Raw genomic sequence first — 12,479 nt, 5'->3', positions numbered from 1 at the left:
GCTGCTAGAATAGATGTCTCTCAAGGTATGGGATATTGGCAGTTATAGAGTGGATAAATCAGGAGTAGCTCTCAACATAGAAAATCAATCTTGTGTTTCTCTGTCACATTTGTTGTCATCTTTACAACTGAAAAGGTTTAAGAGCCAGTCCAAAGAGCTGAACGTACGCTTGGGGTATCCCACAACATGGCTACAATCTCATGAATCACACTGGAAGTCTAGAGCTGGGCTTTTCCCAAGTTCAGGTTTATCACAGTGCCCCACCTAAAGTAGATGTTTCATAATAGTAGGACCAGGCATGTGGCAGAATCCCAAGCCTTGAGGTGGTACCATGGAAAGAGCACTGGAAGGGGAGTCAGAACTCCTGGGTTTCCCTCCCTAGTTCGTGTTGTGACCTCTGGCAATTCATTCAGCCTTCCTAGGCCCATTTACTGATCCCTAGAACCAGAGAGCTGAAGGACTCTCTAAGGTTCCCTGAAGTTCCAGTGTCCATGATCTTGTGGCCAAGCCTGCAAAAAAAAGGAACGAGGGTATTTTAATAATTGTGGTGTTGGGCCAACAGGTGAGCCTAAGCTTCAAGCCTGAGGGATTTCTGCAGACCTTCCTCTCCAGGGGCTGCTTCTGTGTAGCTCTCTTGGGGATCATGGCCCAGGCCTGTCTTGCTCCCCAGACTGCCTCAGTCGTCACCCCCAGTCATTTGGCTGGTGCACACGTGTCCTGGCCCTTATTTATCCTGCCCTTGACCCTTTGCACCTTTTACTGCTTATTTGAGCAGCAAATCTCCACCTGTACTAGCTGTCTGTCCCACCAGCCTGGGAAGCAGACTGACTTCCCTCTCATGCGGAAAAGGTGAAATCACCCACTATCATGGGTGATGCTTAAGAAGGTGGCCTGTAGGGCATCTGGGTGGCTCAGTTGGTTGAGCATCTGACTCTTGATTTTGGCTCAGGTCATGATCCCAGGGTCTCAGGATCCAGCCCCAAGTCGCACTCTGTGCTGCGTGTAGAGGCTGCATGAGATTCTCTTTCCCTCTCCCTCTGCCCCTCCCCCATGCCCGTGCATGCATGTGTGCACTCTCTAAAATTAAAAAGAAGAAGAAGGTGGCCTGAGAAGTCAGCTTAGGTGTGAATATCTGCTCTGCCATAAAAATCCCCACCCTGGTATCTATCAGTCTCCGTTTCCTCTTTTGGAAAGTTGTGATAACAGTTTAAAACACACACACACACACACACACACACACACACACACACACACCATGTAAAGTACTTAGCACAGTGTCTGGCTTCTGGTAAACACTCAATAAACAAATGTTCTGATCACCGATTCTGATGTGTGTGGGTTTTTGCTCATACCAAACAATTCTCTGACACCAGTTGAGCGTCCGACAGTTCAACTCAATTCTGATACTACCTGGAGACAGCATCAGATCCCACAGGGAAAGGTCTCAGTCCCCCAAGACTGAGATGTCCATTGAAGGTCCAGGTTGTCACCTGTGCTTCTTACCCCCTGGCTATAAATCAGAGGTTCCCAAGAGTCCTTCCTTGGCTTTGATTAATTTGCTAGAATAGCTCACAGAACTCATAACATTTTATTTACGAGATTACTGGTTTATTATGAAAGCATATAATTCAGGGACAGCCAGGCGGAAGAGATACATAGGGTAGGGTGTGGGGAGGGGCTCAGGGCTTCCATGCCCTCCCCAGACACACCCCTTTCCCCAGGTCTCCACGTGGTCACCAGCCCAGAAGCTCTCCAGACCCCTCCTTTTGGCTTTTTATGGAGACTTAATTACTTAGGCATGATCGATTAATTCCTTGAACTCAATCTTCAGCCCCTCAGCCCTCCCTGGAGGGTGGGTAGGACTGAAAGTTCCAGGGCTCTCATCACATGGTTGGTTCCCCTGGCAACCAGCTCCCATCCTTTGGTTATCTAGAGGCTTTCCAAAAGTCACCTCATTAACATAACAAAAGATATCATGATCTCTCTCATCACTTAGGAAATTCCAAGGGTTTTAGGAGCTCTGTGCCAAAGACAGTGTATGAAGACCAAAATATATATTACTTATCACAATATCACAGTTAGTTGTTACATTGATGTTATTTGTGGTAAATCCTTCTGACACTTTTCCTCCAATCAGAAGCTTTCTCTGCCAATCTGCTTTAATGATAATTGTGGGTTTTTTGTTTTTGTTTTTGAGGGGCTAGAAATATGACGTTTAATCACATCCCTCCATGAGTTCTGAATCCTTTCAGAAATAGACCAGAGGTCAGATAAAAATTTTAGAAACTTCAGCCTCATTGCTGGTAAAGCTGGGTTAAGGAAAGACAAAGGGACCTCAAAAAACCCATCTTCAAATATTTCCCCCAACTCTGGGCCAGGAGTTGCTCTGGGGGGAGTCCAGTAGGCAAGGGCAAAGATACTGCACGAGTTAGAGAGGTCAAGGTCGAGGTGCATGCCATTTTTGACACATGAGCTCTGCTGGGTGCAGAAAAGCAGCTCCCTGGGGTTTGAAGCCTGCTAATCTGATCATAGATTCTTCTTTCAGAGTGGGAGAGGCTGACTCTAGGGGCAGAATGGAATGGGCAAAAGGTTCCTTCCTTCCTTTCCTCAGCAAGGGTGCAAATTCCTAATTCCTGAGGTAAGTTGAGAAGCCAGGGACAGGGAGAGTGTGGTCCCCACTCTGACCTCCTAGTAAGAATTTCCTCGTTTCTGGGGGTGGCTGGGTGGTTCAGTCGGTTGAACATTCCACTCTTAATTTCAACTCAGGTCATGATCCCAGGGTGGTGGGATTGAGTCCTACATCGAGCTCTGCGCTGAGCATGGAACCTTCTTAAGATTCTCTCTCTCTTTCTCTCTGCTCCTCTCCCCAGCTCATGCTCTCCCTCTCTCTTTCTCTTTCTTTCTCTAAAAAAAATAAAAATAAAAATAATGGGGTGCCTGTGTGGCTTACTCGGTTGAGCAGCTGACTTTGGCTCGGGTCATGATTTCATGGTTTGTGAGTCCGAGCTCTGCATCAGGCTCTCTGCTGTCAGCACAGAGCCTGCTTCGGACCCTTTGTCCCCTTCTCTCTGCCCCTCCCCAACTCTTGTATGCTCTCTCTCTCTCTCTCTCTCTCAAAAATAAAGAACTTAAAAAAAAATTCCCTTGTTTCTGCACCCCACGGGTACTGCATTGATGTGAAGCCACCAGAAACCCTTATGAACGGACTCTTACACAAGCTTTCCAGAAGTTATTCCAAAAAGTCCTATATGTCTTCCCATAACACATTCTGTTTTAATATCGCCTTTTATTATGAAAGAAACATGGTTATTGTGAAAAATTAGAACATGAAAGAAATATATACCAGGTGATGGTCCCCTGCAGTCTGTAATCAATGTCCCTTGTCTCTCCTCCAGCCAAAAGTCCATTAACAAGTTTTGTGTCCACAGAACATTTTTAAACAGTTTGTATAAACAAGATTTACTGACCAAGGGTTCTGCTGATTAGTCGTGCCCTCTTGCTAAGTCAGTGAGATACAGACAAGCCGTTTCCAGGTGCTCTGGGCCATCCGTCCGGGTTGGGCACTGCATACCTGCTTAGTTTTGTTCTCCCAGCAAGTCCCAGTATCTGTGCACCTCTACCCGTTTCCTTCCTGTCATGTCAGGAATGTTTGCCTTAGGCTGGCTTTCTGCATCTCCGGGTTACCGGCTCATTTCTAACACACAGATGCTTCTGGGGCATCCTTTTTCATAGCTGAAGACGGGCTTTAAGCTATGACCATGACTGTATATCAGCTTACTATGAAAATTTGGTAGAAGCTCCAAGAGTCAAGGGTTCCATCACTGTAGTGGACAGTCTTTCTCTGTCCCCAACCACCCCAGCCCTGTTCATTCTGCCCCTGCTCCACTGCCTGAAGGGGTTTGGAATCCTCCTGCTGTTCCCTGCCCCTGCCTTTCCCTCCCCTCCCACCTCTGCCATGTCCCTCGGGCTGGATGTAGACCCTTGAAAATGGCAGCCTCCTTACCCAAGCCCCATTGGTCTCCCATTTGGGTCTCTTGTGCCCAGCCTCCCCCTCTATTCCTTTTTCTCCCTTCCCTGTCTCCATGGCAGAGATTGGGCTCTACCCCCATGCCCCAGCCTCCTGACCTTGGCTAGTTGTTTTCCCAGGGCCCAGCCCTAGTTTCTGGGTCTTTCCCACATCAGCCCCACTAAGTGGCCTTAATGTCTCCCTGATGCAAACAACGTCAACCCTACGAGTGTTAAATTGTGCCCTGCCTGCCTCCCCACTCAGATCAGCTTCTAGCACATTGACACAAGGCTAGGAAGGCCTAGATCTGTCCCCATGACTCTCGGCCCTGGACCTTGCCCTCTGTCCCCTCCTGGCCACAGAGCTCTGGACTAGAGGCTGTCCCACAGTGGACAGCCCACCTTTACCTCCTGGCTTTCCCTCGCCTTGGCTGTCATTGGCCCTGGCTTTCCCCTGTCTCCCGGAAGGAGTCCCTCATATACTGTGCAATTGAGGCCGTGCCATTGGTGACATGTTCAGCTGTCACTGCTATTTCCCATGAGATGTTAACTGTCACTCAAATATTGAGCAGTCCTGCTAGTTTGCAGCCCTATTTGGCAATTTATTTATTGTTACTAATACTCTGTCAGAAAAATATTGATGTCTCTTTAAATATGCGATTTAAACAGGCTTTCTCTAGGGAGCCTCTTGTTTTGGGAGGGGCACACCTTCTCCCTAAGGGACACAACCCTAATTTTATCTTGAAATTGAATAAGAAAATAAGATGCATGTCTTAGGAACTCATTTCACAGGCAACACATGACAGGAACCAAGGCAAATGAGGACATCATGTCAGTCATTGTGTGTGTGGTTGCAGTGTCCCCTTCAGTCACTCCCAGTTTTACCTGCAGAGAAGTTCTTGACTGAGAACCATTTCTGCCTTTTGTTTCAGGGCTCGGTGTTCTTGGTTCACAGCAGACTCATTTATATCACCTAAGACTTCTCTAGCACTGATCACATGCCAGCCACTTGCAAGTAGGAATCTGTTAAATCCTTAGATAGCCTTAAAAGGCAAGTGCTATTATTCTGCCCATTTTACAGATGGGAGAATTGAGGCAGAGAGAGGTTAATGAAATTGCACCAGGCCACACATCCGGTAAGTGGCAGAATTGGGATTAGAACCCAGGCCTCCTGGTGCCAGACTTTGCGTGCCTGCCGCTAGCCTGGGCTGCCTCCCAGACACTGGGATCCCGTACCTCTTCTGGGAACCATCCACTCTTGGTCTCAGGACCTTGGGAGAGTCCTGGCTCACTCTCGCGCTGCAGGAAATCGCATGTGTCAGGACTGGACACACAACTTCTTTGCTACCCACCTGCCATGTGGGATTGTTTTTTCTTCTGGCATCCATTTCCTTCACCTCGAAGGATGAATTGAACAGCCGAGTCGATTCTGTGAAAATGCGGCATCTGATTTGTCCTCAGATGAACTTGTAGCCAAAACCAGCATCCCGCCAGTCCACTTGGCGGCCGCACGCTGTTTCCAGGTGTGGTCAAGGACCATCGGTGGCTGTTTTCTCCATCTGGTGCTCGGTCTGCCTCGTGGCTGTTGGAGGTTCTGGGTCCGGGCAGCCGTCTCAACAGCGTATCTCCTCACCTGGCATCTAGTGACATCCTGCCCTTCTCCTTCAGGCACCGGGAACTGCTTGTCCATTGCCTACAGCTTGTGTCCTTATTTCTCAGTGTGGTGGTGCCCGGGGACGATGTATTATGACAAGGGAAAGTGAAATGGTAGATCAGGAGGCTGGGATGAGAACGTCTTGCATTGTGGCAAATGCCCTGGCTGCTTGTGTCGTGGGTTGTACCTTGGGCGGTCAGGGAAGATGGCTATTAGTGATTTGGGGCTCCCTTGCGTTTGCAAGCTTGGCCCGGGGGGCCACAGCAGGGTGTGGGAATGGGGGGTGGGGAGGTGCTGGGAATTAGGAGAACAGAGTTCCAGTACTAGCCTGGGTTTCTTACCTGGATAACAAGAGGCTTCACTCAGACATTCTCTTGGCCTGTCTAGCTCTGGGATCCGAGGGTCACACATAACGGAGGGTCAGTGGTATGCTGGGGAGGCCAGGAAGGCCCCCAGTTCCTGACCCTTTTGCTAAAGCTAGACACTGCTCAGAGGCAAGGGGAGAGAGGTACAGGTGGATGATTAAAGTCAGAATTGACGTTTCAGGCGGCCGGCCTTGGCATTCATTAACAGAGCTCCTGATTAAATGCAGCCACGCGAATGACATTTCTGCACTCCCCTCCTGCCGAGTTCCGCTCCCGGGATATCTGCTCCCCAACTTGCGAGGGCCTTCTCAGTCACTTCTTTCTCTAACCACAAGTGTGGTGATTTGGTCATGGCTCAAAGGATGGAAGGGAAGGGTCCTGATGGGTGACGCGGGTGACAGGGTCCCCCGCCTAGCACATAGGAATTTAATTAAAAGTCACTCATTGAATTGGAAGTGGCACATGAGTGCATCCCCAGAAACAGCCGAGAGGGACTGGGGTAGAGGGAACCTCTGGGCTTCCTGTTTAGGAAGAATAGTAACTACAGAGTTGGTGGGGGCTTCACCGGGCCCTCCGACGTGAACCCCAGTGATTTGGGACAGTGCATGGACCCGAGTCCCCCCAGACACCAGTATCTATCCCTTCCCATTTCTCCTCTTCTGCCCAGCCCCCCCCCCCCATCCCCCAACTCCCCTCCCATGACCAGGCCACTGTCAGGCTCCCTGCCCATGATGGATTTTTCAGGCTTCGTTTAGTGACATAACCATCCCAGTAAAACATACAAATGGCCCAACCGTGGATCCTAATGTGCAGTAAACGGTTTTTCACCTCATATCATTTTTTATGGGAAGAAATAGGCTTTGTGCTTCCCCTACAGCGCCACCCCCCCCCCCCCTTGCAGGTGGATGTGGCACTTCCTCCCCTCCATCTGCCGGGTTGCCCACTCCCCTCGGAGCACTGCTCACTCACAGGGGCAGGGGGCAGTTCAGCTTTGATTAACTGTCCCGTGCGATATTCATTTCTGACAAGAGGCTCACTCACTCTGCTGTCCCTACAGGAAAAGGGGGCGTGGGGGGTGGCGGGGGTGGACCGAGGGTCCAACGTTCCTGGTTGGATTCAGTTCTTTGTCTGTTCTGGTCGCGTTCAGAAGGCACCACCTTCTGCTGTAATCCTTTCTTCCTGCACCATTCGTCCCTGTCTCCGTGCCCTCTGCCCTTTCCTTGGTCTTCCCTGTGTTCTCTCACCCATCAAATGGGGTCCTCAGTGACTCTCTCTCTCTGCCGCATGGCGACACTGAAGAGGGTCTCTGAGATGTCCAGTTAAGGAGAAGAAATAACCTCTGAACTGTTGAGGGGACTCTCCTAACCCCAGGAGGGAGGGTTCCGTGATGCTGAACTCAGTATCTCCCAAGGCGAGTTCAACCGCTCCACCCTGGCCAGGTCAGTTAACTTACATCTCTGGGCTGACTACTCCTCAACACCTCAAAACAGTTCTCCTTCTGCCCCTGGGCCCGGTCCTGCCCAGGCTCCACCAATGGCTTCATTTCCTCCCCTCCATCCTGAACCGGGGCATCTTCTAAGACTCCAGCTTGAGCCATCTGCTGTTTTCTGTGAGCCTTCACCGTGGACACTTCTAGAAGCACATCCAAGGTACAAGTGGTTTGGGGGAGGGCAGGCTGTCTGCTGAAAACGGGTTGGGTGATGACTCAAAGTCCCATCCACAGCTGTGGAATCGCCCTGCTCTCTCAGGCAGCAAATCCTTTGCCTCTCCTCCTGCCTGCCTTCCTGCCAGCTGCCTTCCGCGTGCCCAGGAAGGCATGGGGTGCAGGCCCATGATGCTACGGCAACTTGCTTTCTCTTCTTGCCACTACTGCTGGCTCTGTCTCTGTGGCCAAAAGGCAGCTGGTCCCTGCCGCTGCACTACAGGCGTTGCCGGGGGAACGCGTCTCTGCTTGTGCATCTTCCAATCCGTGGATGAAGCCACCTCCACAGGGTCCTGGATTTCTTTGTGCCCTTTTGGTGGGGGCTCACTGCCCACCTCTCCACCTGGCCAGCAGTGGGGCAGGGACTACTGCATGGCCTCGGAAAGGAGGACAAAGGGCAAGAGAGCTCACTTGAGGCTTCCAGCCACCTTGGACACTGAGATGGGTCCATCCTGGAGCAGACATTTCCAGGTGCATCACGACCAGCCGGCAAGCGCTGGGGGAGCGTGGCCAGGACGGAGGGGGGCTAGGCACTACAAGAAGTGCTCGGGGACCGTGAAGTTTGGCCTGTGGACGAGATGGTGGCTGTTGACAAGATCAGAAAGTTTTTCATTTGGAAAAGTGGCTAGCCAGCCCCAAGTTGTTCCCCAGGGCAAGACAGGGCAGATACAGCTCAGGGTCAGAAGGCAGTTTCCTCCCAGCGTTTGACCCTCCCCACAGTGGTACAGGTGGCTTCATTCCTTCTGCTGAGACAGATCACTTGGTGGCCTGACACCGGCTGTCAGCGAGGTTGAAAGATTCTTGCCTTGGGACAGCAGCTCAGCAAGGCGACACATTAGACTCTTTCAGGAGCTTTGGGTTCTAACCAATTATCCTCCAAAGGGGAAATTGGAACCCCCAACCACAGACACGAGGAGTTGAAATAACCTCTAGAAGGTGAGACTCCTCAAATCTGCACTGCCTCCAGGCCCATGACCTCTGGGACCCCAGAAAACCAAAGCTAGGTGCACTATTTCCTTCGAGACTCAGTCACCTACTGGCTGCTCTTCAGGGGACAATCCAATTGGAGACGTGGAGTCTAAACACAAGAATGAAGATACAGAGTCTCTTTGAGGGGCTTCCTGAAGTTTGGAAGTTAAGGTGAGTACCCCCCGCCTCCTCACTCCATGCAACACCCCCGCTCTTCCTGCCTCTACAGGAAGGCCCGGCCTCCGTCTCCACCTGCCCCACAGGGGACAGGGCCAAAATGTCCATGGGGTACCAAGGGGGCGGAGGGCCACTAACCTCCTGATTTAGGAGACAGAAAGCACGGCAGTGAAAACAAATCTATTTAGAAGCCTCCAGCAGATTTTAGACACCTTGATTAATCATAACTTGCTACACATTATTTCCCTATAAACAAACTACAATGTTACTCATATAAACAGCTTTATCTTGACAGCTGCAAAATGTCAGGATTTAATGTAGAATGAGCAGAGATACACCATATGTTACCACTCCAGGCCTGGAACACACTAATTCACAGCATATTGCCTCATACCGAAGAGGTGATTACAAAAGAGGGGCTAGGTTTTTGCCTTGCCGTGACGCTACACGCTGTCTCCAAGTCCCCAGTGCCTTCTCTTTGGCTGAGCCGGAATGGCTGAGATGCGATTCGGAGGAAGATTCTCGGGCTTGCCAGCCGTGAGCAAGATGGCAACCCGGAAAGTGTGGATGTGGTTGTGTTGTGTTTTTGAGATTGGCCTCGAATAAATACAGGTGTCCCACACTGGGAAACCCACAGTTCCGTAGAATAAGAAGGGTGGGGGGGGGCAGTCAATACGCTGCTGGCATCCTGCTGAGGAAGGTTGCTGCTGCCTTTGCGGGAATTGAAAAGCCTACGAAAGATAGCAAACAAATAGAACCCCCTACAGGAACAAACAATTAAGAAACAAGTTACATGCAAGAGGAAACCGAACTTAATGTTCATGAAAATAAAATGTATAAAGGGACTCTTTACCGAGGGGCAGTTTTATCCCAAAGAGAGAGAAACAGGGAATTTTCCCCAAGAGGCTGCTCTCTGCTAGAAAACCCACAGGGCATATTTTCATGGAGAGAATGGTTTTGTATTTGTTCTCTTTGCTTCCTTTCTCTCCCCTCCTGTACCCCGCTTCTACCCCAGTGTGGCATGAATCATACACAGAGAGCACCCAGTCTGGCCCACTGCTTCTTTTTATAAATACAGCTTTACTGGAACCCAGCCACGCCCATTCGTATATATACTGTCCGTCTCTTGTGCTATAGCAGCAGCATTGAGTAGATGCAACAGAGACCATATGGCCCACAAGGCGGAAAATATTTACTCTCTGGCCCTCTCCAGAGAACGTGTGCTGACCCTCTGCTCTAAACCGTACATGTGTTTATGTCACTCTGCAGCCTAAACACTTAAGGCATGCTCTCAATTAATTTTTGGCCACCCAAGAGTCAGTCCCCTCCTTTTGACTCTAGAACCCTGATCGTCTTTGGGGGAAAGTACCACTCACAGCACCTGGTGTTTAGTGGGACCACCAACCAAGGGGCGGGCATGTGGCCACAGGTTGGCAGTGGACTTTCTCCCTGGGACTGTGACTTGCCAGTGGAGTGGGGGTGGGGCTGATTTGTCCTGTTGGTAGCTCCCTAAATCTCTGGAGTCCCAGAGATGCCCTGGATTGAATCTGTCTCCTAGATTCCTGGTTGGGCTTCAGGTAAGTGAGCCACCTTTATCCTTCCACATGGGTTTTCTTTCTTTGAAAAAAAAATTTTTTTTTAATGTTTATATATCTTTGAGAATGAGAGAAAGAGAGAGAGAGAAAGAGAGAGATAGAGAGACAGAGCTCAAGTGGGGCAGAGAGAGAGGGAGACTCGTAATCTGAAGCAGGCTCCAGGCTCCGAGCTGTCAGCATAGAGCCCAACGCAGGGCTCGAACTGATGAACTGTGAGATCGTGACCTGAGCCGAAGTTGGATGCTTAACCGACTGAGCCCCCCCAGGTGCCCCCAACGTGGGTTTTCTTACTTAAGTGAGAGCTGGTTTCTGTTACATATGACCTGAATGGATGCCAATGGCCACCCAATGGCCCCTTGCCATCTGTAGGTCAGGTCTAGGGTGAGATGGACTATAGGGACCCCCCCCCGCCGACCTGGTCCTGGCTCACCTTGAGAGCCTACCCACCCTCCACTTCCCTCTTAAGTTCCGATGTTCATACTCTGTGGACGTGCCCCACACTCCAGCTACTCTGTTATGATTACCAGTTCACAGAGGTGTCGTTCTCCACCCTGCTGTGAGCTCCTTGGTGGGCAGAGAATGGTCTCATTTATCTGTCTCCCCACAAGCATAACCAGATTATTGGATGTTAGAAGAATGAACCCCTATTTTCACCATTGGTGCTGTATTTGGCTATTAAGTTATAATGTTGATCTTATGCCGAGAGTTCCCCAACCCAACTCAGCACCAAGTAGCTCTTTCTGCTCTCACGCTGACTTTATTCCCTGGCCCCATTACTGGCCTCCTAGTACTGATCCATTCAAGCCCTGAACCTGTACCTTACTCCTGGGATGGACCTTCCCGTTTCTCCACCCCCGGGTGTATTTCTCTGCTCTCAGTCGGCTGAAGTCCTGTCTTGCTCTTCTTTGTGCTGCTGTGGTTGACAGTTCTGCATCAGGTCCTTGGAGCTCATGGCTGGAGCTTTGTTGTCTGAGACCAGACAGGATGACCTCCATCCCCTGAAGCCTTGAGGGAGGCATGGATCTTCCAGATGCTTCCCGCCCTGCTGGATTGCCTTTCCTGGCCTTCACACCTACATCTGGATCCTGATAATCCTGGTCTGGCTCATTTGTTGCTGACCTCTTGCCAGGCACCCTCTGACAGGGGGGTGGGACTGCGTCAGTGGCACGGATAGCCGGGGAAGAGTATGTGCTAAACACCTCCATGGTATTTTTGCGGAAAAGGGAGTCTTTAATTCTTTCCCCTTGCAAAGAGTAAAATAGTCCTTGGGGAGCATGGAGAGCACATGGCTGGCAGGCTTTAGCAGGACAGTTAATGTTCAAACCCCAGGCTTCTGGCACAGCTCCTTTCTCCTGGGCCAGAGGCATGGGACCATCTTGGAATCTGGAACTCTTAGTGTCCCAGGTCCACCTAGAAGAGATAAGCATTGTGATGCTTTGCAGGCTTCTTGGGGAGAGAGATAAAGCACTCTCTGACATACTTCTTCCTTGCTCTCTTTCATGGTGGGCCACTTTCATGGTGGGCCAGAACTTTCTGAGTGCAAGATCCTGTCTGGATGTCAGAATCTTAAACTTTAATTCTAGTAATTCTCCCTCTCTAGTGTTCTTATGCCAAAAGGGCTCCGGGGATGTGCAAAACATCCTATATCCCAATCCTGCTGCCTGGGGTCAGGAAGGGTACTTGGTTTCTCTCCAGTTGGTGTAGTCATCCAAAGAAGCAGATTGTCCCACATCCAGCCCTGCAAGTCCAAACACAGGAACCCAATTATGCCCAAAGAAGGCATAATTCGCAAGAGGAAGGCTCCTTCTGGGCTTCTGAGCTCACTTCTGAAGGTAATTGGCAGATGCTGGTCCCTGCTACCAGGAACTCCTCTGGCAACCATGAGGTAAAAGACAAATCTGGTGAGTGAGAAGTGAATTTGGTGTATAGGATGAATAAACATTCTGAAGTGTCCAGGCAGGCTGGCTGTGTCACACGGGCTGCTTGTTTCCACAAACTTCAGAATGTCCCTC

General features: G+C 50.4%; 1 long non-coding RNA gene across 1 annotated transcript; it reads right to left on the bottom strand.

Annotated features, from left to right (window-relative positions):
- Positions 1-217: 217 nt before the first annotated feature.
- LOC121028063 (uncharacterized) lies at positions 218-11,830 on the bottom strand. Its single transcript, XR_005789043.1, has 2 exons — positions 11,286-11,830; positions 218-509 (listed from the first exon to the last, which is right to left on the bottom strand). It is a non-coding gene; the product is annotated as an uncharacterized LOC121028063 (long non-coding RNA).
- Positions 11,831-12,479: the final 649 nt, after the last annotated feature.

This window comes from Herpailurus yagouaroundi, unplaced genomic scaffold, assembly GCF_014898765.1.
Source record: "Herpailurus yagouaroundi ecotype Mexico unplaced genomic scaffold, PumYag 100, whole genome shotgun sequence".
In the NCBI taxonomy this organism is placed as follows: Eukaryota; Metazoa; Chordata; class Mammalia; order Carnivora; family Felidae; genus Herpailurus; species Herpailurus yagouaroundi.
This window is presented reverse-complemented; position numbering and strand designations above follow the sequence as displayed.